The sequence below is a fragment of the Sus scrofa genome, chromosome 14 (genome assembly GCF_054392235.1).
Source record: "Sus scrofa isolate SSC_HxYL_T2T_F1_AM1 chromosome 14, Sscrofa_HxYL_maternal_Yorkshire_Landrace_v2.0, whole genome shotgun sequence".
In the NCBI taxonomy this organism is placed as follows: domain Eukaryota; kingdom Metazoa; phylum Chordata; class Mammalia; order Artiodactyla; family Suidae; genus Sus; species Sus scrofa.
This window is the reverse complement of record NC_139396.1, coordinates 77973537-78001388: the sequence shown is the minus strand read 5'-3', so window position 1 is coordinate 78001388 and position 27852 is coordinate 77973537. Positions and strand designations below refer to the sequence as shown.

At 39.0% G+C, this 27852-nt stretch overlaps 1 protein-coding gene and 1 long non-coding RNA gene across 9 annotated transcripts in view; one reads left to right on the top strand and one right to left on the bottom strand.

Moving 5' to 3' along the window:
- ARID4B (AT-rich interaction domain 4B) overlaps positions 1-27852 on the bottom strand; it is a 159628-nt gene that overhangs the window by 128910 nt on the left and 2866 nt on the right. The window lies entirely within an intron of this gene.
- On the top strand, positions 219-7132 carry LOC146396796 (uncharacterized). The gene is made up of 3 exons (XR_014827928.1): positions 219-2798; positions 3842-5589; positions 6204-7132. It is a non-coding gene; the product is annotated as an uncharacterized LOC146396796 (long non-coding RNA).

The following is a 27852-nucleotide window of genomic DNA, read 5'->3' as shown; positions in this document are numbered from 1 at the left end:
GTAGCTGCCGGCCTACACCACAGCCACAGCAATGCAGGACCCATGTCGTCGTGTCTGCGACCACACCACAGCTCACGGCAATGCCAGATCCTTAACCCACTGAGCAAGGGCAGGGATCAAACCCGCAACCTCATGGTTCCTAGTCAGATTCGTTAACCACCGCACCACAACAGGAATTCCAAAATGGTTTAATTTTTGGTGTAAAAATTATACATTAATTTTTTTTTTTTTTTGCTCTTTTAGTGCCACACCCAGGCTAGGAGTTGAACCGAAGCTGCAGCTGCTGGCCTATGCCACAGCCACAGCAATGCCAGATCCAAGCCGTGTCTGTGACCTACACCACAGCTCACGGCAACATCGGATCCTTAACCCATTGAGCCAGGCCAGGGATTGAACCTGTAACCTCATGGATCCTAGTCGGGTTTGTTTCTGCTGCACCATGATGGGAACTCCCCCCCTTTTTTTTTTTAATAAAATTGTTAAAAGAACACAGAAATGAGAGCATTCTCTATGCACTGGTATAGAAACATCTCCCAGATGTGCTAAGTAACAAAATTGAGAAGTATAGAATAGTATGCATACTTAAAAAATGGAAGGTAGGAGTTCCCTGGTGGCTCAGGGGGTTAAGGATCCAGTGTTGTCACTGCTGTGGCTGGGGGTTGCTGCTGTGGGGCAGGTTCAATCCCTGGCCCCAGAACTTCTGCATGCCATGGGCATGGTCAAAAATAAAATAAAATAAAAATTGATGGTAAAATAGAGAGGAATAAGAAGGCAAATTTGTGTTTGCTTTCCTATGCATAAGTAACATTGGACTGATACACAAGACACAGTGGCTATCTGTGCAGAAAGGAGAAATTCAAAAAATGAAGGGGAAAGTTGGGATGAAAGGTTTTTTTTACTTACTTTATGCATTTTTAAAAATTTTTCAGCCACATAAGTGTTTTAACTATTTGAAAAACTAAATTAAAAAACTGATATCTGGACTTCAACAACACGGATATATCCTAATATAAGTTGTATGCTTCTGCATTTCATTACATATTATATGTGATATAATTCTGCAATCATCCTGATTGTCCCCAAGAGTCTGCTTTTGTGAAGTGTTGCATATGCCTACAGAAACCTTGCATCCTGAATATTCTGGGAACAGTTCCAGTTTCAAACATTCATTTCCAATGCTGTTGATTTATATATCAATAAGGGCTCTTGGAAAATTCCAAATTTTTCAGGTTATATCTATAGCCTGGATATAGGACATCTGGAAGAAACACACAAAAGATCCTTTTTAAAAATCACATGACCCAGATTGAAGAAGTAGATTCACTAAGGATATAGATAAAAGTTGAAATGTTGACTTTTTAAATTTTTACTGAGCAAGATAAATTAATATACCTATTTGCAGGTAACAGTAACAAAACAGGTACAAAGTCACCCCAAAGTCTCTGCCAGGCTCACAAAATGGAAATGAGTTCTTGGGAATATACTTATAGGGAAGAAAAGTTGAAGCTGAACTAAACAGGAAGAAAGCTCCCAGGGAAGGCTGTAAGCTCCAATGAAGACAAAGCCCTTTTAAGAGACAACAATACACTTCCTCATAGCTATATAGCTATACTACCCTCTCTTCAAACCTACAGGGTAGCAAACCTAGGATCTACAAAAACCAGCGTTCCCACTCCACTTAAATCACTCACCACATGCCAAGCATTATGCTTTAGTAGTATTATCCTATTTAATCTCATAAAAACACTATGAACACTATGACATAGGTATGTTAGCCTCAGTATCTAAGTACAGTAACTAAGAAACAACATCACAAAATTAAATATCAGAGTCAAGGCCAAAAATATATATGCAATAACAGAGGGTTTCCACTTTTCCTCCCTTAGACTTTTCTACATTTGAATAATTAATGACTAATAAATTTTTAAAAGTGGAAAAGTTATATATTAAGTTAATAAAACAGTACATGCTAATAAAAAATCAAGTATCATAACAGCACCAAGTATAAACAGTTTCTATACTCCCACCCTCTAAAGAAAATCAACTTGATATAGGTCCTTCCAGATCTTTCCTAAGAAGCATTAGCAATCAATGTGCCTACCTTAATAAAGCTGTTTTAAAGAGAAGAGAAAAAGACCATCACCTATACCCTTACATTAAACCAGTAAGAACTGATTTAAAAAAAAATAAAACAAGCCAATTCAGTAATTCATGAGGTAAAACATCCTACTTATCTAAATAGTACAAATGTAAGCATAAGCAAACCATTACCCAAACTTAGCTAAGTCACCACGTAGAATATTCTAAAAAGCACATACACTGAAAAAACAAACAAGAGGAAAGATGGGAGGAAAAGAAAAACAAAGTCCAGTAACCCCTCTATCTACTCAAGAGCTTATTTTTAATATCTATTTCAATGGTATCTAGGCATTAAGCAAAACCACACATTCAAAAAACTTTTAGGAAAAGATTACTGCTTTTTTCTCCACTAGAAAAGTGCTAGTCTGGCAATATTTGAGCCACATAATCTGGAAGTTTGACTTTATGTCATAATTTCAATACATCAGCCTGCAGAACATCTTTAAATAGTCATTTAACTGATGGAGGGGGTAATTATTGATTATCTGCAGATACCACAATCACAACTTTTAAGCAATCCATCTGCCTTATGATGACATGTAATATTTTCAAAATACAGTAAAATGCCTGGAATTCTTTTTTTTCTTTTTTCTTTTTTTTTTGTCTTTTTGCCATTTCTTGGGCCGCTCCCGCAGCATATGGAGATTCCCAGGCTAGGGGTCGAATTGGAGCCGTAGCTCCCTGCCTACGCCAGAGCCACAGCAACGCGGGATCCGAGCCGTGTCTGAGAACTGCACCACAGCTCACGGCAACACCGGATCCTTAACCCACTGAGCAAGGTCAGGGATCGAACCCTCAACCTCATGGTTCCTAGTTGGATTCATTAACCACTGCGCAATGACAGGATCTCCTGAAATTCTTAAAAGCAGTATATATATAAGAACTATTTACTGCCATCTAGCAACCATCCAGTGACTTGGAAAATTTATACTGGACTTTTAATTTTTTTTTCTTTTTACAGCCTCACCTGCAGCATATGGAAGTTCCCGGGCTAGGCCTCAAATGAGAGCTGCAGCTGCCAGCCTACACCATAGCCATAGTCACACTGGATCCGAGCCAGATCCTTACCTGAGCAAGGCCCAGGTTCGAACCCTCATCCTTATGGAAGCTATGTCAAGTTCTTAACCTGGTAAGCCACAACAAGAACTCCTGGACCTTTAAATTTTAACCTTAAAAACTCATAAAAGTATAATTAAGTTTTAAAACATCTGATAAAATAACACTTCATTTCTTTAGTTAGTGATAGAATATAGGGAGAATAACGATTTGATAACCAATGGCATCTTTTAAAAATACACCCAGCTTTTTAAAAAAATGTAAATATTTTACATCAAAAAATTAAAAAGGAAAAAGCAGAGTAATCTCTAAAAATGAAAAGTAAACTGAAGTGGAGTTCCCGTCGTGGCTCAGTGGTTAACGAATCCGACTAGGAACCATGAGGTTGTGCCTTCGATCCCTGGTCTTGCTCAGTGGATTAAGAATCTGGCGTTGCCATGAGCTGTGGTGTAGGTCGCAGACGCAGCTCGGATCCCGAGTTGCTGTGGCTCTGGTGTAAGCCGGTGGCTACAGCTCCGATTAGACCCCTAGCCTTGGAACCTCCATATGCCGCGGGCACAGCCCTAAAAAGAAAAAAGACAAAAAAAAAAAAAAAAAAAAAGAAAAAAGTAAACTGAAGTAAATGACCTGTTTATCAAGTTGGTAGGATGAGCACATAGGAACAATTATTTCGAGCCAAATTAAAGTAAGTATTCTGTTCTTGTATCCCTAGTGGAATATAGCCTAAGAACAAAAAGAAACACAAAAGAATCTTAAATTGCATTAATTAGTCTTATTATGACTAATAAGACTGGTATTATTTCAAAGTATATATAAGTAATATATGCTAATATTGTCAGGAACATTTTTAACAAAAAAGATCTTTGGCATAAAATTTAAAATATACAACTATAAAATAAAACTACATTTTCATAGGAACTGGAAATAATATAAAGTTATCGTTTACTTTTCTCTTTAAAAACTAACAAGCAAGGAGTTCCTATTGTGGCTCAGTGGGTTAAGAACCTGATCAGTATTCATGAGGACACAGGTTCAATCCCTGGCCTGGCTCAGTGGATTAAGGATCAAGCACTGCCAAAAGCTACAGTGTAGGTGGCAGATGCGGCTTGGATCCCTTGTTGCGTGGCTGTAGTGCAGGCTGGAAGGTGAAGTTCTGATTCAACCCCTAGCCTAGGAACTTCCACATGCCATGGGTGCGGCCCTAAAAAAAAAAAAGAACAAAAATTAACAAGCGGAAAAAAAGGAAAAAACTTTATTTCCTGGGTCTAAACACTAAAAAAATCCTAGAAGCAATAACAAAACCAGTGGTTAACTAATACCCTTAACACCTGATTGTGATTAAAACCATTTCCTACTTGAGGAAACCAGGGCTCCTTAAAGAAATACCTGATTCCAGGTCTGGGGCAAGAAATATACAAGATGAACCTGAGGTTTCTTGCGCCTTCTCAGAAAGTAAGGAAGTTATCAAAAACTAATGGAATCCTATTCAAAAGAACACAGGAATCCATTTGAAGGGACTCCAAATGGTCAAAAATGAGACATACTGAAATACCAAAACAGCAACCACAAGGGATTAAAACACAAAGAATACATAAAAATCCATGATACTAAAAACCTAAAATAAAAGCAAAAAGATTTCATGGGTTTTAAATGAAGTTTTAAAACTTCATTTTAAGAGGTTCCCAGAGCACCAATCCATTATTCTAAAAACCAGCAAAATGAGGGGGAAAATAATTAATCATTTATCCTGCATTTTGCAGAGGCACTAAGTATACAGAATTTCAACTAATAAATGTTATAGGGGTAATGTAATTACAAAATCATTCCGCAATCCTTACATAATGGGTCAGGCAGCAATCGTTAGCATCTGCTAAAAGCTGATAAAAACTTCATAATAGATAAGTAAGGCTGAAAACACCTAAAACCACTGACCAGTTGTAGCAATACTAAAAGTGAATCAACCTAACATTTGTGCCTCCTGATAAGATGTAGCAGGAAAAAAAATGTAGTACCTCCTATGAGTTATGCTCACTTAAAAAACCTCTAGAACTACCAGTTTACAGGAAATGCAGGGGTTAAACAAAACTAAAAAGATGGAGTTCCTGTCATGGCTCAGCGGAAACGAATCTGACTAGTATCCATGAGGTTACAGGTTCAATGCCTAGCCTCGCTCAGTGGGTTAAGGATCCAATGTTGCTGTGAACTTCGGTGTAAGAGGCTGAGTCTCGAATTTCCAGGTGGCCTATCAGGTTAAGGACCTGGTATTGTCACTGCTATGGCTTGGGGTTGTTATGGTGTGGGTTCACTCTCTGGCCTGTGCACAGCCAAAAAAAAACCCACAAAAACCAGGAGTTCCCATTGTGGCCCAGCAGAAACGAATCCTGGCCTCACTCAGTGGGTTAAGGATCTGGCGCTGCCATGACCTGTGGTGTAGGTCGCAGATAAGGCTCGGATCTGGCGTTGCTGTGGCTCTGGCATAGGCCAGCAGCAACAGCTCCGACTGGACCCCTAGCCTGAAAACCTACATATGCTGCGGGTGTGGCCCTAAAAACCTGGGCCTAAGAGACATAATCTTTGAATTGCAAAATGATATTTGGACCCTAATGTAAAATAATCCAATTGTAAAAAACATGCCTGAGACATTATTATTAGTTGTGACAACAGCATTGTGCTTACGTTTTAGATAAAGATATCAGTGAAAGGATATTTGGAATTTGCTTCAAAATGCTACATGTTGGGGGAGATGAAGGAGCAGCAGAATGAAACAAAACAAGAATGGCAAAATGTGGACAACTGCTAAAGCTTGGTGATAGGTATGTGAAAATTCACTGAACTTTATGTTTAAAAACTTCCATAATGAAGTTTTAAAGCTGTGAATCACTAGCATGTTTGTTACCCTCCAATGTATTCATCCTAATCATGTGTTTTTACTACTTTGAGTCCCCAGATTGAATATCATTGAATTTTCCCAAAATTAAAAAAACTATAGGAGTTCCTTAGTGGCTCAGTGGGTTAAGGATCTGGAGTTGTCACTGCTGTGGCTCAGGTCACTGCTGTGGCAGGGTTTTGATTGATTCCTGGCCTGGGAACTTTTGCATGACATAAGCATGGCCAAAAAAAATCTTTATGTTTCAAATAATACATTTATATTAATTTAAAAACCAATAACCACATCACATTAAACATATTACTACCTGCATTAGAAAAAGTTACTGTGCCTATCCACTAGACTGGTCAAATTATTTCCTTAGCAGATTGGTACTTAGATAATACACTGCTTCATTTTATTTGAGATCTTCATTGTACTTAATTAGACCCTATGTCTGTTTCATTAACACTTAATCAGAACTAATATGCAATTGGGACAATTTAAGTTATAACTGGAGGGGCATGGAGATGGGGAACTAAACCACATTGTAATGCTTGCCATAAAAGCTGGCTTCAATCCATACAAATAGGCATTTCATTCATTAAAAACTGCAGTCTTTTAAGTCTCTCATGTATTTTCTAGAGCCATCTTAAAGTCCCAACCTAATCCAAACTCATATACATAAGAAACTTTCAGTGTTTTTCTAGGGGATAAGCTGTGTTTTTAAAATTACCTAAAGGTTTAATACGCTAATAACAACAAATGCTGAGAGTTCAGCCTTGTCAAAAATTAACACAACAACAATACATCAAGGAGTAATTTACTTATACAAAAAAAAATAATAATAACACTTCTTGATGATCACTATTCAACCTTGGCCATTAGAGGGGATTTGAATCCTGGTGCTGGTTTAGAAGGAGAGCAGTTTGCTGGGACATAATGGAAAGAAACACTGGATTATGAGTCAAGAGATCCATGGGAGGAGGCTGGTCTGTACCAGTTTGAATTCATAATTCTCATCCACGGGTGGTAGCTGCCTAATTACTTTGCAAAGGATTCTAAGGCTTCTTTTAGGACCAACAGAAAGTCTTCAGAGCCCCTAATAGTTTTTAAATGTCTGATATAAAGCATCCAGGAGCAAAAAAAGTCTGTGGGCCTTATTAAGCATCTTTTTACTATCTAAGAAGGAATTTAAATATTTAGTCCTGCTTTTTTGTTTTCTTTCTTTCTTTTTTTTTTTTTTTGTCTTTCATCTTTTGTCTTTTTAGGCACACACCCTTAGCATATGGAGGTTCCCAGGTTAGGGGTCTAATCGGAACTGTTGCCACCGGCCTATGCCAGAGCCACAGCAATGTCAGATCTGAGCCGCATCTGGGACCTACACCAAAGCTCATGGCAACGCCAGATCCTTAACCCACTGAGCTAGGCCAGGGATCGATCGAACCCATAACCTCATGGTTCCTGGTGGGATTCATTTCTGCTGCGCCATGACGGTAACTCCTATTTTCATTTTTTTAAGGTATATGGAAGTTCCCAGGTCAGGGATCAAACCCCCTCCACAGCAGCTACTCAAGCTTCTAAGCAGTGATAACATGGGATCCTTAACCTGCTGCACCACAAGCAAACTCCTTTAGTCCTGTTCTTACATATCCAAATGAATGGCTGAAACACTGTCCATCTCCTCCTCCATTATTCCACTCCAGCTCCTCCATAAAAGAAATCCATAATAGGATTCTTCCCTGTGCTTTTTCACTCAATCTAGCAACTAATATGTGGTGCAGCTGTTAAGAAGACAAATTCTGGACTTGGACTAAGTTCAAATCCATGTTTTACTATTTTCTCTCAGCCTCATATTCCTTGCCTATAAATAAGAATTATAAAAGTATCTCATAGTGTTGGCATGAAGAGTAAATAAAATATCTGTGCTTAGAAGACATAACACATAAAGTATTCAATAAATACTGGCTATGATTTTTTTTTTACTATTATTATTACTACAGTTTGTTCTACATTAAAGATGCCTTGCAGGAGAAAGAAAAGATAGCCACAATATATTTTTATTTTTTATTTTTTTGTCTTTTCTTGGGCCACTCCCGCGGCATATGGAGGTTCCCAGGCTAGGGGTCGAATCGGAGTTGTAGCCACCAGCCTACGCCAGAGCCATAGCAATGGCTGGATCCGACTGCAACCTACACCACAGCTCAGGGCAATGCCGGATCCTTAACCCACTAAGCAAGGGCGGGAATCGAACCCGCAACCTCATGGTTCCTAGTCGGATTCGTTAACCACTGAGCCACAACAGGAACTCCCACAATATATTTTAAATAAGTGTTATTTTTCAGTGATAGATGTTCTTCACCCTTCAATTCATATACTTATTTTAAATATTTTTAAAGGCAAACTAATCTCTAGGGCTTTGGTTTAAGTTATTTATCTATCAGTTTCACTTGTGATATTTTCTTAAATATGTATAGACCACCTAGAATATACTGTGGTCTCCAAGATTTTGTTTCAGTTTAAATATAAATACTATGCATCTAAAGAAATAAACCCAAAAATCTAAAATAAAACCAGGAGTTCCCATCGTGGCTGAGCGGCTAACGAACCCGACTAGCATCCATGAGGTTATGGGTTTGATCCCTGACCTTGCTCAGTGGGTTAAGGATCCGGCATTGCCCTGATCTGTGGTGTGGGTTGCAGACATGGCTCAGATTCTGTGTTGCTGTGGCTGTGGCGTAGGCCAGCAGCTGTAGCTCTGATTCGACCCCTAGCCTGGAAACCTCCAAGCACTGCAGGTGCCACCCTAAAAAAACCAAAAAAATAAATAAATAAAACCAGAAGTTTTATCATTTTAAATCACTAAAATGTTAGGTTTCCCTTTTAAAAGTAGCCCCCAAAAGGACCCAAATGTAAAAGTAAGTTATATATCAACAATCAAGTCAAATAATTCATTATCTAAGTCAAATGCAATAAAAGATAAGTAGACTACATATATGAAGTTTAGTATCCTAATGTAATTTTAACAACAACACAAAAGGTACCTGACATAATAGATAATGTTTATGGGATATTTAGATGTATTTTTAAACAAAAACTTTTTTAATTAGTGGAAAAACTTTTAAAATACAAAACACCATCAAAGAAAAATACCTAAAGATACACAGGAAGCTAAATGAAAAAAAAATTTATTCTCTGTATGCACAGCAAGAAAATGCCAGAATTCAGAAGTTCCCATGGTGGCTCGGCGATAACAAGCCTGTCTAGTATCCATGAGGATGCAGGTTTAATCCCTGGCCTAGCTCAGTGGGTTAAAGAATCTGGCCTTGTCTAGAGCTGTAGTGTAGGTCACAGGCGCTCAGATCCCATGTTGCTGTGGCTGTGGTGCAGGCCAGCAGCTGTAGCTCCGATTGGACCCCTAGCCTGGGAACCTCCATGTGCTGTGGGTGTGGCCCTAAAAAGCAAAATAAATAAATAATTAAATAATAATTTTTTAAAAACTATATGAATTCAGCTTCCAATAATTAGGTGCACAGGTAATAAGCACTCTTTTATCATAATTCAATGCACAATGACCATAAGCACATGTTTTAAACTATTAGCAGTGGTAATTTCAAGACATGTAGCAAAAGTGGCCTCCCTTTACTCTACAAAATATTACAGTTATTATTTTTTGGCACTGAAAAACTAAACATGTGATAAGTATTTTGCATGTATATCTTATTTAATTCATAACAAAACGAACTAAATTTTCTCATTTTTCATATGGTGAAAACAAGGCTCAAAGAATAAACTGCCTAAGGTCTTGCAACTAGTTAAGGGGTAGAGCAGGGTTTAAACCTAACAACTCCATTCCACTATTTCTCTGTAATAAGGTGATGAGGCAAGCACATCCTGAAATGCATGTTCTTTTGTTTCTGATACACCTGAGATAAAGTCTGACAATGAAGAGCGGTGCTTGAATGTATCACCTCCATTAAAATGAGGTACTGATATTTAACTTTTTTTTCCCTAGAGCCACACCCCTGTGGCATATGGAAGTTCCAAGGCTAGGGGTTGAATCAGAGCTGCAGCTGCTGGTCTAATGCCACAGCCACAGCAACACAGGATCTGAGCCATGTCTGGGACTTATACCACAGCTCACAGTGACACCAGATACTTAACCCACTGAGCTAGGCCAGAGATTGAACCCACACCCTCATGGATACTAGCTGGGTTCGCTACTACTGAGCCACAATGGCAACTCCCATGATACTCAATTTTTAAAGTTAGATAATTTGAAGACAGTACCACATGTACTATCAAACTCGAATCATTCATAAATCTATATTCTAAGAAACAGTAGACAAAATATTTAATATAAGTAAAACAAACTTTGAGAGCATAAATTGATAACTCAAGGCTGACAGAACTTTGTGAAATTTATTTTGTACTGATACACGTATGCAAATAAATAGTTGTCCAGTATTTACCACTTGCATTAGAATATTACGGGGGCACTGCTAGAATATGTAGAGGACAGTGATAAGACAACAAGCGAGAAAGGTTCCAGTCAGGAAAGCTATCCAAAAGTCAGAGGATCCTGTCCTGACCAAATCATGACAGGACCAAATCACTGGTTACAACTCAATCTTTAGACACATTCTAACTTAAACCATATTCAATCAACAGTTACATATGCAAAGAAATACATGATAACCCAATGTATGAAAAAAAACAATTTTTTTCAACCACAGAATTGAGAAAATTTCAATCATTTAACTTACTTGAAACAGGTTTGTAATAAGATAGAATTCGTGGAACTCTATTTTGTCTACAAGATAATATAGTGAATGTTCATATAGAAATGTTTTCCTAAATTTATTCTAGAACAACATAACTCAAATTTTAACCTGGAGATAGAAATAATAAAGACATATATCTATCCCTAAAACTCCTTCTGGCAAAGGTTTTCTAATAGCCATTTCTACTAACTACTACTTCACTCTGTGAATCCTGCCTCACAGCACTACAGTTTTGAGAGTTGAAAGACGCAAAGAAAAATTAGGAAACGACAACAGTAAAAATAGCAATTCTCCAAGTTTAACTTCAAAAAAGAATACCAACTTGGCACATTCAAAATAATCAATCATAAGAATTGAGACATAAAACTCCAATTACCCAAGGCCCCTCCCTTAATTATTGTCATAGCTGTTCTTTAAAAAATTATAGTAAATAGAAAAGCCTACTGCTTTAAAAATGTGTTGTGTGGAGTTCCCCTTGTGGCTCAGTTGGTAACAGCCTGGCTAGTATCCATGAGGATGTGGGTTCGATCCCTGACCCCACTCAGTGGGTTAAGGATCCAGCATTGCTGTGAGCTGCAGTGTAGGGTGCAGACACAGCTCGGAAATCTGGTGTGACTGTGGTATAGACCAGCTGAATCTCCAATTTGACCCCTAGCCTGGGAACTTCCACATGTAGGTGTGGCCTGAAAAAAAAAAAAAGTGTTATAGAGAGTTCCCATTGTGGCTCAGGGAGTTAAGAACTTGACAGTGTCTGAGGAGATAGAAGGTTAGATCCCTGGCCTTGTTCAGTGGGTTAAGGATCCAGTGTTGCCACAGCTGCAGGCTAGGTTGTAGATGCAGCTAGAATCCAGTGTGGCTGTGGCATAGGCTGGTAGCTGCAGTTCTGATTCAACCCCTGGCCCATGAACTTTCATATACAGCAGGTGCGGCTGTTAAAAAAAAAAAAAAATGTATCTTTGGAACTAAAAACAGAATCAAACCAAATTAGAGTTAAGCACTGTATTTTTTTCAACATCATGCTATAAATTATCACTATCCTCAACAAGCAAAAGTCTGGAAACGACGAATTTTAAAACAAAAAATTGCCTTTATTAGAGTTAAAAAAAAAGTAAACAACAATAGTGAAGCCTCACTCTCTGGAAAGCATGTGAGTCACTGACATCATATTCTGCTTCCAGAGGCCAAGCTTAACTCCAGATATTCAGTCTGGAGTTTACCAAGCCCATTCACTGGTTACCTTGGAGACTACAGATCCCCAAGCATCTACCTAACAGATAAGATCAACCAGAAAGCATCAGTTAAAATTTCTGAATATAGTCTATGCATGATCTGTCTTCACTGGCATGTAATTTCCATTTTCATAAAATTCCTTTGTAGTAAACAGTAAACATTATTTCATTTTACAGAAAAGCCTAAAAGGTTAGATAATTCTGCTGACCTAAACAGTCTGTGGTAGGCAGCATAATGGCTTCCCCAGAGATGTCTGTATCTTAATCCTCAAAATCTGTGAAATTGTTGTTAAACAGCAAGGGGGAAGATTATCCTGGATTATTTGGATGTGCCCAATGAAATCACAAGGGTCCTAATATAAGTGAAAGAGAGAAACAGAAGAGGTGTCAAAGCCAGCGAGATCTGAAGATACTAAACTGCTGACTTTGAAGATGGAAGAGACCACAGCAATGGAACATGTACAGCCTCTAGAGGCTGGAAAGGGCAAGGAATATTTTCCTCTAGAGCCCACAGAAGGAATTCGGTTCACTGAGACTCACTTCAGACTTCTGACATCCAAAACTGTAAAATAGTAAGTTCATGTTGTTTTAAGTCACTAAATTTGTAGCAACTTGTTATAGCAGCAATATGAAACAAATACATAGCCTAAATCCGTTACCATTCTGCTAAAATTTTGTGAAGAACATAGGTAGCAAGTAATAAAATTTAGCCATTATTCGCTCATAAAAACCTCTGTCCCATTCAATGCCTCAAAATTCAACTTGTATATGTAATAGTTTCTTGACTCCTAAAAAAAAATTACATAGGAATTACTCCTGAATTTTAAAATATTTTTAAAAATATGACAGCAATTTATGGGCTAACAGAATCAACTCTCAATAAGCAAACAGAGAATGTTGGAGTTAAGTAAACCTGTAATTTAACCCAGATTACAAACACTGTTTTAGTCTAAATAATCTTCTATGTTATTTTTTGGCAGAGTAGTTAGGGTCTAAAAGCACAGGTCCAGGCGTTCCCGTTGTGGCTCAGTGGTTCATGAATCTGACTGGGAACCATGAGGTTGCGGGTTCAATCCCTGGCCTTGCTCAGTGGGTTAAGGACCCAGCGTTGCCGTGAGCTGTGGTGTAGGTCGCAGACACGGTTCGGATCCCATGTTGCTGTGGCAGCTGCAGCTCCGATGAGACCCCTAGCCTGGGAACCTCCATATGCCGTGGGAGCAGCCCAAGACATGGCAAAAAGACAAAAGACAAAAAAATAAAAATAAAAAAAATAAATGCACAGGTCCAAATGATCTTTGAAAGTCTTTTCTGGCTCTGTGATCCACAGTCTTTCAACTTAAATTATGTGTGGAAATATAACCTGATGATTCATTTTTTTCCTCCTACTTTAAAATATCTTCAAAGCCTTGTACTGTTTTCCGCTAATTATTTTTTCTTTTTTTGGCCATGCCCACATCATGAAGTTCCTGGGTCAGGGTTGGAACACCTATGCCACAGCAGCAACCCAAGCCACAGTAGTGACAAAGCTGGATTCCTAACCTGCTGAGCCACCAGGGAACCCTTATTTTCCTCTAATTTACAATACTAATTTTCAAGCTAGTAAAGGTTCTCCCAGAAAAACTAAGTCCACTAGTTTGTTTTAATATATTTTCATATAATTTCTATCTTTAAGAAAATAGGATGACTTCCCCCAAAATATTTATTCCATGATGCAAATAAATTCTAACTTTAAATCTTTTTTTTTTTTCAGGCCACACCTGAGGCATATAAAAGTTCCCCGGCTAGGGGTCAAATCTGAGCTGCAGGAGGGAGGCTAGGGATCAAACCCTAATCCTCAGAGACACTATATCAGATTTTTAACCTGCTGAGCCATGATGGGAACTCCTAAAACTGCTCCTTTCAATAAAAGTAGGTATGGAGTTCCCTTCGTGTTTCAGCGGAAACAAATCTGACTAGCATCCAGATGCTGGTTCGATTCCTGGCCTCGCTTAGCAGGTTAAGGAACCGGTGTTGCCATGAGCTATGGTGTAGCTTACAGACATGGCTTGGATCTGGCGTTGCTGTGGCTGTGGTGTAGGCCAACAGCTACAGCTCTGATTCGACCTCTAGCCTTCGAACCTCCATATGCCGAAAGTATGGCCCCAAAAAGACAATAAATAAATCAATAAATAAAAGTAGGTAAAAGGTTTCTAAACTATACTCACTATTCCAAAAAAGCCATCAAAAGACCACTAAATGGCAACAACTTTATTACTCACTTATAACTAGCAGAAATGCAGCATGGTTCAGTTTACTAACAGGAGAAGAGATTCTGCCATCAGTTTAATGTGTGCCTGTGGGCAAATCACTCAACATCTTTGCATCTGCTTTTTCAACCATAAAAAAGGGAAAATGCTGCTGACATAACTAATGATTATGAAACTTTAAAGACATAATGTGCCACTTAAAAACCTAACTATAGTATTAAAAAAATCCTTTATAAAACACATATTCTGACCCTAAGCATCTGCTAGGGTCACTGCCTACAGTGGTCTGTCCCAAATTAACATTTATAATAAATACTACTAGGAATTCCAATAACAACATTAGCTTCTTTAGAAGCAGCCATATAGCACTGGCTGTACTCTCACTACCTCCCACAGGTTACCTTTTAAAAGCAACCTCATGCAATCAGATTTCATTAACAGTAGCTATAATAATAATCTATAGGGTTACGAGAGACTACTGTAAATATTACAGATGACTGGGACTATTCACCACTGAGTAGTACTAGATATTCAAATAAATGAATAATACTTGGGAGTTCCCGTCGTGGAGCAGTGGTTAACGAATCCGACTAGGAACCACGAGGTTGCGGGTTCGATTCCTGCCCTTGCTTAGTGGGTTAAGGATCCGGCGTTGCCGTGAGCTGTGGTGTAGGTTGCAAACGCAGCGCGGATCCCGCATTGCTGTGGCTCTGGTGTAGGCCAGTAGCTACAGCTCCGATTGGACCCCTAGCCTGGGAACCTCAAATGCCGCAAGAGCGGCCCTAGGAAAGGCAAAAAGACAAAAAAAAAAAAGAAGAATACTTACTGAATATCTATCTACGTTCAACACTGCTAAGAGAGGCCTTTACATATCTGCTATAACTTTAAGCTAAAGAAACATAGTGGTGCCCTAAATAAATCATTTGGTGGTAGAGAAAATAGCATGCTGATTACAAATAAAATCTTGTTAAAGGCATCAAAAAAGAATGACAGATTTGTTATACACTAATATAAAAAATGTAAAAAAACAACTAACAATATGTATAAGCCCATTTTTGCAAAACCAAACATACCAAAACATACTCATACATAAATTTATATGTACAAGGAAAAAGGTATACTGCAAACTGTTAAATCAAGTTGCTAATAGGAAGTGAGACTGGGGAAGGTAATGACTTTTACTATTCACTGTATATATTACATTTCTGTAATTTTTAATATTTATATAAAACTGCATTGCTTTTATAATTTTTAAAAAAACTTGTTTAATTTTTCTAGGAATAGAACTAGTTTAGAAAAATATTTCTCTAAGGTGGGGCAAAGCAAACTAGATGACTTATTAAGTGTCAAAAGCTCTCTGACACTAAATTTTTTTTAAAAAAATCACTCGGAGTTCCCATCGTGGCGCAGTGGTTAACGAATCCGACTAGGAACCATGAGGTTGCGGGTTTGGTCCCTGCCCTTGCTCAGAGGGTTAAGGATCCGGCGTTGCCGTGAGCTGTGGTGTAGGTTGCAGACGCGGCTCGGATCCCGCGTTGCTGTGGCTCTGGCGTAGGCCGGTGGCTACAGCTCCAATTCAACCCCTGGCCTGGGAACCTCCATATGCCGCGGGAGCGGCCCAAGAAATAGCAACAACAACAACAACAACAACAAAAGACAAAAGACAAAAAGACAAAAAAAAAAAAAAAATCACTGGACAACTTTCAATAACAATATTCAAATTTAAAAAAAAACTGAAAGGGGACCTTGGATGAGATATATTTACCAAGATAAAATTGAAAATATAAAAAGCTGGAGTTCCCGATGTGGCTCAGTGAAAATGAATCTGACTAGCATCCATAAGGATGCAGGTTCGATCCCTGCCCTTGCTCAGTGTGTTAAGAATCCAGCGTTACCATGAGCTGTGGTATAGGTCACAGACGCAACTCGGATCCCATGTTGCTGTGGCTGTGGTGTAGGCCGGCAGCTACAGTTCTCATTCGACCCCTAGCCTGGGAACTTCCATATGCCATGGGTGTGGCCCTAACAGACAAAAAAAAAAGAAAGAAAATATAAAAAGCTAATTAAAAAAAAAAACTCCCAAATAAACATAAGCCAAGCTGCCTCACGTTGAAAATTTTTTTAATTAAAGTATAGTTGATTTACAGTGTTGTGCTAATTTCTGTTGTACAGCAAAGTGACCCAGTCACACAAACACATACAGTCCCCTTCTTATATTATCCTCCATCATGGTCTAGTCCAAGAGACTGGATATAGTTCCCTGTGGTATACTGGAGGACCTCATTCAAGCTGTCTCATTTAAACTTTGAAAGCAATACTAGCTCTCTGTCATTAAGACTGTTCAGTTTTCCTTTTACTCCTCTTTGGAGTAAAGACTTGGGTTTGGCAGGGTCCCAGCACCCATTTGCCCCACCCCCATAGCCTCACCAAGCAGCTGCAGGTGACAATATCAGAACAGTGATCTGATCATGAAAAGAAAAAAGAATTTTCCCTACATAAGCAAAGCTAGAGATAGATGCCTACTTAGTAAATTAATATCTCCAGTGGTTCGCCTAATCAACAACCCTCTAGGTTTGAAATTAAGATTTACTTTTCCCTTGAAAGAATCCCATCTGGGCAAGCTGACAGCAAATTAGAAGAGAGGACAAGTATTGTATTTACTAAGAGAAGCTTCTGCACCAGGAAGGGCTAAGATAAATAAAGGTTTGAAATGGGAGCAAAGAGTTCTTAGAATAAAGAAATCCGGTTTTCACCTTCCACTGAACATTCTGTTTCAAGAATTTAATAAAGACAACAACAGTCTTTAATCTTAATCACAAAATTGCAACTTTTTCCCCCAACTTCTGTATCAACCTTTAAGTTAAAAGAGACTCAAGAGTTCCTTGGTGGCTCAAGAGGTTAAGGATCCAGCATTGTCACTGCTGTGGCGTGGGTTCTATCTCTGGCTTGAGAATTTCCAAATGACATGGGTACAGCCCCCTCAAAAAAGGTGGGGGAGAACTAAAAGAGCCTTGAGTGACTATATCACCAGAAAGCCTACTTAAATTCACAAGTTTGCACATTCTTTCCGTAGAATAATAATAGCTACAATTTAGTGAGAACTTAACTATGGAGGAAATCCTGTTATCACACCTAGTCACACTAAGAGTCCCAAGAAGTAAGTACTACCACCATTCATTTTAGACAAGGACACCAGCCTTCCTAGAAAGTTTAAGAAAACTGCCTAAAACTTGGTAAGCAGGAGAGTCCCAAATCAATTCCAAGCAGTCTTTTTTTTTTTTTTTTTTTAAATGGCCACACCCTTGGCTAGGGACAGAATCTGAGCCTCAGGTACAATAACGCTGGATCCTTTAATTCACTGAGCCCGGCTGGGAGTCGATCCTGCACCTCTGCAGTAACCCAACCTGCTGCAATTGGAGTCCCACTGTCGATCCTGCACCTCTGCAGTAACCCAACCTGCTGCAATTGGAGTCCCACTGTGCCACAGTGGGAACTCCTCAATCCCAAGTAGTCCTGATGGGAGAATCCTCACTCTATCCATTTACAAAAGAAGTGACAGGCTTTTACCAGAATAACTCAGCACTGACTGCTCAGAACAATGCCAAGCATGACAAAAAACATGTTAAATGTTATTTCATTTGTACTTACACAACCTTGTAAGGTAACTATTATTAGCCCCATTTTGCAAAAACTGAAACTGATATTTACTTTAATTTCAAAAATAAAAAACTTTAAACTTCACCAGCCAAATAAAAGTAAAGAACACAGAAAGACAGGACTGGAACAAGACCTCTCTCTTTCCAAGACATACGCTCTTAATCACTAAGTCACACTGATTACTGTGCACTTTAAACAAAGATGGTTTGTTTTTATAGTCATATTTGCAAGTATAACTTTTACTATCAGTACAAGGTGAGCCCTTTCTTTAAACGCTATTTGCGGGAGTTCCCTTCACGGCTCAGTGGTTAATAAACCCAACTAGGATCCAGAGGATGCAGGTTCAATCCCTGGCCTCGCTCAGTGGGTTATAGATCCAGCGTTGCCATGAGCTGTGGTATAGGTCGCAGATGAGGCTCAAATGCCATGTTGCTGTGGCTGTGGTGTAGGCCGGCAGCTGTAGCTCTGATTCTACCCGTAGCCTGGGAACTTCCATATGCCACAGATACGGCCCTAAAAAGCAAAAAAAGCAAAACTGACAAACAAAACACCACGCCATTTGCTCAGGAGTTCTCTTGTGGCGCAGCAGTTTAAAGATCTGGCATTGTCACTGCAGCAGCTTGGCATCGCTGCTATGGAGCAGGTAAGATCCCTGGCCCAGGAACTTCTGCATGCCATTGGCATGGCCAAAAAAAAATTTTTTTTTAATTAAATACTATTTACTCTAAGCCTTGATAGTTTACAATCTTCCTTTCTGCTATTAAAGAAAATGATAAAAAAATTAGTGTGACTTTCAATGAAACTTATTAAACAGTTATCAGTGAATATGCTCTCAAAGCAATTATGTCCTGCAAGCTTATGAAATTAGGAGATGGCAGGGAGTTCCTGATGTGGTGCAGTGAGTTAAGGATCTGACATTATCTCTGAGGCAGCAGAGGTACAATCCCTAGCCCAGTGCTATAAGTTAAAGGATCTGGAGTTACTGCAGCTGTGACAGAGGTGGCAGCATCCAGCTCAGATTCTATCCTTGGCCTGAGAACTTCAACATGCTGCAGGTGTGGCACCCCCCCAAAAAAATTAGGAGATGGCAGCCTATTACTTTTGAAAACCCTGACACAGAACTTTAAATACCCTAGAGTTAAGCATACTGTCAAAAATTCACCTATAAATTAGAAAAAAAAGGCTTAAATGAGAAAAGTCTACATAAAGTATCGGTTCCACTATTCCACACATAAACATATATGACGTACACCTGACATATCTGACACACTTTAACAGTAAAAAACTACAGGCAGAATTATTATTCTCTTAATTGATAGGTAAATTTATAACTTAAAAGTTGCAGATATATTATATTCCATAAAGATTTTTTTCCTTCGAATCATAATAATGACCTAGAGACTCAGCTTCTCAACCACCTTACTGCCAACACCAATGTCAAGCTGGAAAGACACATGAGGCAGAATACTGTAGAACTGTATACGTATTGCCAACTGTCCTAAAGCTCAGTGCATCTAATTACAGTTAAATATTATCCTCACAGTAAAACAAGTGTTGTTTTAAAACTTACTTTTCCGTCTCTTTTATTTTGTCCCCTAACCCTATTACCCAGCCTAAAACATAACCGTGGGAGTTCCCTGGTGGCTCAGCAGGTTAAGGATCTGGTATTGTCACTGCTATGGCTCTGGTCACTGCTGTACTGCAAGTTCAAACCCTGGCCCAGGTATGTCTGCCTGCCATGGGCAAAGCCAAAAAAAGTATTTAAAAAAAAAAAAAGAAAAAAAAAAAAAGACCATTAGCACAGTACATAAGGTACACATGAAATCTGGTTTCTCTGTCTCTGTAAACTGACCCTAACAGATCTGTCTTTTCTGGTAAACTGTTTATACCCTTTCTAAAATTCATTTTTCTTTCTTTCCTTTTTTTTTTTTTTTTTAAGGCTGCACCTTGGCATATGGAAGTTCCTGGGCCAAGGACTGAATCCAAGCCACAACTGCAACCTATGCCCCAGCTGCAGCAACGCTGGATCCTTTAACGCAATGCATTGGGCCAGGGATCGAACCCACACCTTCGAAGCCACTTAAGATGCTGCAGTAAGGTTCTTAACCCACTGTACCACAGCTGGAACTCCTAAACTCATTTTTCCTCCTCAAACTTGAATGCTGTCTCCAATCTTAGTGTGAAAACTATCAAAGGCGTTCCCGTCGTGGCTCAGCTGAAACAAATCTGACTAGTATCCATAAGGACACATGACCGATCCCTGGCCTCGCTTAGTGGGTTAAAGATCCGGTGTTGCCATGAGCTGAGGTGTAGGTCACAGATGCGACCTGGATCTGGTGTTGCTGTGACTGTGGTGTAGGCCAGCAGCTACAGCTCTGATTAGACCCCCCCTTGCCTGGGAACTGCAGGTTTGGCCCTATTAAAAAAAAAAAGAAAAAAGAAAAAAGAAAACTATCAGATTTCTAGAAACACATTATCTTCCATGGAAAACTAGAATGTCAAGATTTCCTGCACTTCTGGAGTTCCCATCATGGCTCAGTGGTTAACGAATCCAACGAGGAACCATGAGGTTGCGGGTTTGATCCCTGGCCTCACTCAGTGGGTTAAGGATATGGTGTTGCCACGAGCTATGGTATAGGTCGCAGACATGGCTCGGATCCCAAGTTGCTGTGGCTCTGGCATAGGCCGGTGATTAGACTCCTAGCCTGGGAACCTCCATATGCTGCTGGTGTGGCCCTAGAAAAGACAAAAAAAAAAAAAAAAAAAAAAAGATTTCCTGCACTTCTGAAAGAGCAAAACTAATTTTTTTTGTTTGTTTGTTTGTTTGGCTTAGCCAGTAGCCTGTGGAAGTTCCCAGGCGAGAGACTGATCCCAAGCCACAGTGGTGACAATGCAGGATCCTTAACCACTAGGCCACCAGGGAACTTCATGAAATGAAATGATTTTTATCACAAAAGCTCTCTTAAAATTAAGTTAAAGATACTGATTAGTAGCTTAAGAGAGAACAAATATACCATCTTATTTTGATGTAAAGTAATTAACTGAAAATATTTCAAGAGTTCCTATTATGGCTCAGCAGGTTAAGGACCCAACGTTGTCTCTGTGAGGATATAGGTTCCACCTCTGGCCTCATTCAGTGAGTTAAGGATCCGGTGTTGCTGCAAGCTGTGGCACAGACTGCAGATGCAGCTCTGATTTGACCCTTAGCCCACATGCCGCAGGTGCAGCTGTAAAAGAAAGAAAGAAAGAAAAAAGGAAGAAAATGTCAATCATTTTAGGAACAAAAGTTCATTATTTATAGCTCATGTTTCATTCAATGTCCATTAGGTTTAAAGAAAGCCCAACTGCAATAAATAAACGATGACACTTTTTTAATATTTCCTTTTGTTTTTTATGTTCAGATTAATTTACAAGCTAAAAGTGACATTTTGCATTTACATAATCGATACAAATTTTAAATAATTCTACTTACAGTATATGCCTTATCAAAATCCACACCTTCTATCCAACTTCACTGGCTCAGGTCGCTGGGGAGGTGCAAATTCACTGGCACCCCCTAGCCAGATGCAGTGGGTTAAAGCATCCAGCATTGCCACAGCTGTGATGTAGATGGCAGCTGCAGCTTGGATTCAATCCCCGGCTGGGGAACTTTCATATGCTGCAGGTGCAGCCATTTTAAAAAACAAATAACAAAAACAACCAACCAAACAACCAAAAAATACCTTCTAGAATCTGCAAATTTGGTGGGGCGGGGGGAATGGACTGTGGCATACAGAAGTTCCTGGGCCAGAGACCCAGGAATCAAACCAGAGCTGCAGCAGTAACAACACTGAGTCCTTAACCACTAGGAACCAGGGAACTCCTAGACCCTGCAACATTTAAATATCAAAAAAGATTTTGATTCTATTTTTTTTTTTTTGGCCACACCCATGGCACATAGAAGTGCCTGGGCCAGAAACTGAACTCACACCGTAGCTGCAGCATGCACCACAGCTGTGGCAATGCCAGGTCCTTAACCTACCGTGCCACAATTGAATTTCCAAGATTTTGAACCTTCTTGACCCACAGATGACTGTGGGTACCATGTTACAAAGGGTATTAGTGCATGTTTCTCATGACTGTAGAAACATCTTTGTTCTATGACACCAAAGGGAAGGCAGCAGCAGTCCTTTTTGTAAATAATTCATCAAGAATGAAAGTTTGCAACTCTTCTAAACGTCTATAATTAATAAACGAATACCATACCACCAGGGTTAGGGGCACAGCTGAAAATCCCAGTCAAACTTTACAGTCAGCCATCCATGTCTTTGGTTCCACATTCTCCAATCTAGCCAACCACAGATTGTGTAGTATGACTGCAATACTCATGAAAAAAATTCTTGTGAACGCGGATCCAAGTGATTCAAACCCATGTTATTTAAGGGTCCACTATATAGCATGTCTGTATTTTGTTTACATTTCACAGAGTAATACACCAGTCGGCAATTTTCACAAATATATTTTATAAATATAATGTATTAAATAGAAAAGCTTATTTTCAAAAATTATACAGTCTTAACTTCATCATAAATTATAGTTTTCCAGTTATTCAGTCAAAACATCTTGGTATGCTCCTTAACTTTGCTGAGGAACAAAACAAAGGAACTGACAGGAACTTCTTTCAGCTCCACCTTCAAAATGACATCTAGAGTCTGACCCTTCTGCACCTCCCTCACTGTGGCAGCCACCATCCCTTTATTACTATAGCTTCTGACCTGTTCAGCTACTACCCTGTAGACTTGCCTACCGCCAATTTTTAATGCAGCATCACTGATCCCTTAAAAATATAATGAGGAGTTCCCATTGTGGCTCAGTGCTTAACCAATCTGAGTAGGAAGCACGAGGTTGCGGGTTCAATCCCTGGCCTTACTCAGTGGGTTAAGGATCCGGGCGGCGTTGCCGTGAGCTGTGGTGTAGGTTGCAAATGCTGTTTGGGTCCTGCGTTGTTGTGGCTCTGGTGTAGGCCGGTGGCTATGGCTCTGATTTGACCCCTAGCCTGGGAACCTCCATATGCTGAGAGAGCGGCCCTAGAAAAGGCAAAAAGACAAAAAAAAAAAAAAAAGAAGAAAGAAAGAAAGAAAATGTGCCACTCTAACAAGACTGTATCACTCCTCTGTTTAAAACCCATAGCTGCTGCTGCCTATTTCTATCAGACTGAAAGTCAAAATCCTCACAAAGGCCTTCTAGGTTCTAGGCGATCTGGTGTGATTCACCCTCAAGCTCCATCCCCACACCTGTGTGACCCCCATCCACTGCGGTTCTCTCCTCTCCTTACTCCACTCTGGCACGTTGGCCTCTGTGCAGTTCACTGAACATGTCCAGCTGCCTCTGAAGCCACAAGACTAACTCTCTTACATCCTTCCGTCAAGTATTTACACAAATGTCTTCTCAATAGAGCCTACTTGATCCCTTGCTTAGTCCTACAAACTGCCCCACCCCACATTCTCTATCTTCCTTACCAAGCTCCCCTCTTACTTCCTTACTACTGACCACCTAACAAATTAAATAATCTATTAATTGTGTTTATTCTTGTCTGCCCCCCATCTCACCTTAAAGGTAAGATCCACAGGGCCAGGACTCTCAACCTGATTTATTCACTGATATATCCTAAATAGCAAGATGGGAGACTAGCACATAAGTGTTCAATAAATGTTGAATGGAATTTTTTAAATGTCCAACTTCTTGGTAGCCAAATGCCACAACACAAAACATCTGAAGTCAAACACTCAGCTCTCAACGGGATTACCACAGGTAGTATTACCATCCTGAAAACTGAAAGGTCCACTCCTAGGACCCCCTCCCCCAACTGATTATAATTGTGACTATATTATATAGCCATGCAAAAGCTTGTAAACAAATATTCATTGGCACATTATTCAATACAGGTAGGAAGCAGAATAATCCAACAACTAATACGTGGATTAACAAAATGTGGTATATCTATAAAAGAGAATATTATTCAGCAACAAAAATGAATGGAGTACTGACATTTACTACAAAAAGAATGAACCTTGAAAATATGACTCTAACTGAAAGTAATCAGACACAAAAAGCCACATATTGTATGATTCCATTGCTAAGAAATGTCCAGAACAGGCAAATCCTTAGAGACATAAAGTACATTAGTGATTGCTAGGGGGAGGGATGGAGGGAAGGGAGAACAGGGAGTGACTACTAATGGATAACAGGGTTTCTTCTGAGAAAAAGGAACATGTCCTAGAGGCAGACAATGGTTGTGGATACACAATCTTGTGAAAATACTAAGAAGCACTGAGTTGTGAAAGGGTGAGTTTTACCTCATTTCCTAAAATTCAGAAACAAAGCAAAAACAAAAACAGAGAGGACCACTCAGCTCAATGTCCACTGCTCATGAGCAAGGGAAAGCGGAGTTGGGGATGACTTCCTGACTCCAAGATTCTTGGCTTCAGTTCCAAGAATCCCATTTCACCAACTTAGCAAAGCAAAGATTTTTTTAGAAGGGGCAGGGGGTGGGAAGGCTAGTCATCTCTAAGCAGTAGCAAGCAGAACCTTTCCCTCACACCAATCCATTAAAATTCTCTATCCTTACCTTCAGTATGATCATCTCTCACACCTGGTCCACCACCAGCTCTGACCAGAACTGACTTGCAATTGATCTCCCTGTGTCCACTCTTGTTCTCCTGCAGTCTATGCTCTACATAGTCACTTCACTCTCTTGCTCAAGACTTTCAATGACTTCCTAGCACACTCAGGTTTTACTCTAAGTCCTTAGCATGGCCTACAAGGTCCTACATTGTGGGGGCCCTTGTGACCTCTCAAGCTCCATCTCCTACCACTCCAGCCCTAACAGTCACCCTCCTGTTCCTTAAACTCACCAAGGTCAAACAGGTCATTCTAATCTGAAGTAACACTCTCTGTCACTCTACCTTCTTATCCTCATTCTGCTTCATTTTCCTTCATAGCACTTACCACATTTTTTGTGTGTGTGCCTGTCCACCCTAATACAAACAACCCAAGGATTAAGGGTGCTGACTACCCCATGCAGTGTAAAATCCATATATAACTTTGACTCCCCCCAAACTTAACTACTAATAGCCCAATGTTGACCAAAAGCCTTACTGGTAATATAAAAAGTCACTTAACCCACATTCTGTATGTTACAGTATTATATACTATGTTCTCACAATAAAGTAGGCTAGAGAAAAAGTAAGCTGATTTATTAAAATCATAAGAAAGAAAAAATACATTTACATCATACATACGTATTTATTTTTTAAAATACACATACAAGTGCAGTTCAAGGGTCAACTATAGACAGTAAACTCCACAAAGCTAAGAACTCTCGTTTACTGCTGTACATATCTACGACCATGTCTGGTACAGAAAAAGCACATAATATCTCTTCAATGACTGAATTTGCAAACTGAGTTAGCAAAATCATATTCTTCCATGAAATATGTACTCATCCACCATACAATAAGCAAAGGATTAGAAACAGGGATAGGAAACAAGTCAGTATTATACTAAATTACCTGTTCATCAAAAAGATCACAAATTTACAACACAAAATATATTTGCCACATTATGGGTCTAAATCCCTTGGAGTACTATAACTATGAGGTTAACATTCATACTGGATTAACCAAGCCTCTTATTTGTCCTCATTCTACCTGCTTTCTTAATCATTAGATCTTAAGGGATCCTACAGATTTCTTAATACTCAAAACCTCATTCATGTTTACTCCAATGACAGTAACACTGATCTTCTGCCCCAAGATGGAAACCTCCATCTTCCTCTACGCCAGGATGAGTTACCAGTCCTGAGTTCTACTTCCTAGATACTTCAGATCTATTTCCCTTGTTCTACTCCCATCACATTAACTGAGGTCCTTATTCACTTCTCACTTTGACTTATCACCTGGAATCTTGAGACTTTCCATTCAGATCTCCCTTCTGATTGTACTCACTACAATACCACCAAAGAGATCTCACTACAGTACAAAACTCAGTATCTTCAGCGGTTTCATGTAGCTTCCCAGAAAATTTTCAACTCCCTAACTTAACTTCATCTACCATCACTGCCAAATACATCAGGCTTTAAGTTAATGCAGTCACAGTGAACTACTACAGTTTCCAGATACATGATCTGGGCTTTTTTCTTTATTTTCCCATATGTTACTCCCTTTCTGAAACGTTCTTTTCTACTCTTCTTGCCTAGCAAAAGTTTTAACTCTCAGCTTAGATGCCAATTCCACCAGAGAACTTTCCATGGCTCTCTGCTTTAGATGTCCTCTCAGTCCTCCCTCTACACTTGTCACAAGTGCTGCAAAAATTGCTCTTATAATTGAATATGTACTGTTTGCTTTATTTTCCTGTGTCTTCAACTAAATTGTGAGCTCCTTGAAAGCAGGTCTAATAATATATTTACCTTCGTGTCACACTGCCTGATGCATGGAAGCGGTTATTGTTAAAAAGATGATTTATAAAAGGGGCAGGGAGGAAAGAAGGGAGATGGAGAGAGGGAGGAAGAAAAGGGAGGAAGAAAGGAAGGAAAGGTAGAAGAGAAAGAGGGAGGGAAAGGAAGCCAAAGAGAAAGGGAGAAGGAAGGCAAGAGTGAGTGAGGACATGCATGTAAGCAAAGGACATTTAAAAAGGCACCTGTAATCAATCCATTGTTTTTTCATGTGGTCTTGGTGATTACTGAAGAGAGAATGGTACATCTGAAAAGGCCCATCTCCCCAGATCCTAAGTACAACCATCTAAATCACTTATCCTCTAAAGATTCTGAAATGTCCAGTCTATCCAGCCCATTTCCACTTAAAAATTTACTGTCGTGTAATGAGAGATGTTAATAACATGTATGATATAAAAGCAAAAAAGTTTTAGGAAAAAAAGGAGGAAATGAATTTTAGCATAATTAAGTCAGAATTTTTTGTAACTTTAATAATCTGTCATTTCCTGACACTGTGCTATCACTGATATTGAAAGATTTATCGAAAGTATGAAAAATAACCCAAGCATAACACCAACACCATGATCTATGTCAAAGCACAAAATTGCTTTTTATGTCACAGTCATATTCTTCAAAAACGCACTGGGTAAAAATACCACAAGATAGAGTATATGAGTTAGCAAAGGGGCTTTATTTATTTAAATAAATTCTTGAAGATAGTACTTCAGGAAAACTGCTTCTAAAACATACAGCACTTAAAATGATACATACATTTTCCTTCGGGGACTTTAAAGCAACAACCAAAAAAGTGTATTTCTACATACTTTTTCATTACCTCAATACACTGTCACTTAATAAAATTTAAATTTGTGGCTAATAAGACAAATAACACAAACTTAAAAGCTAGCTACCAAGTACAAATCTGTTTGGTAACATCCAATAATTGGCAAAAATCCCTCTATAGCTCAGTTGTCATTATAATATAGAAAGTGGGAACACACAAAAAAAGAAAACCTAAGCCTAATAAAATCAATATTACACTTTTTGAATTGCAATTTTATTAAAGCAAAATACCAATAATGGGCAGCCTCTCAACTCTTGCCACATAAAAATTAAGTTGAAAGAATAAGCTGTTTTTAGTACTTCTTTAGTACTTCTGATTTCCAAAGAGAGGACTTACTACAGGAAGTTCTTCTTGTATAAAGTTAGATTATTTTAATAATTCTTTCCTTTTAACATTACTGGTAACTTTCTTGAAAGAAAGTAATAATGGAAATGCTGAGCCCTTAAAATTAGTGCTAAAATGATATCAAATACTATGAAACTTTCAAGGCTGAAGTTTCCTGTGTACTTTCATTTTTGTAAACAGATAAGTTGGAAAAAAATAACAAAAGGAAGAAAGAAA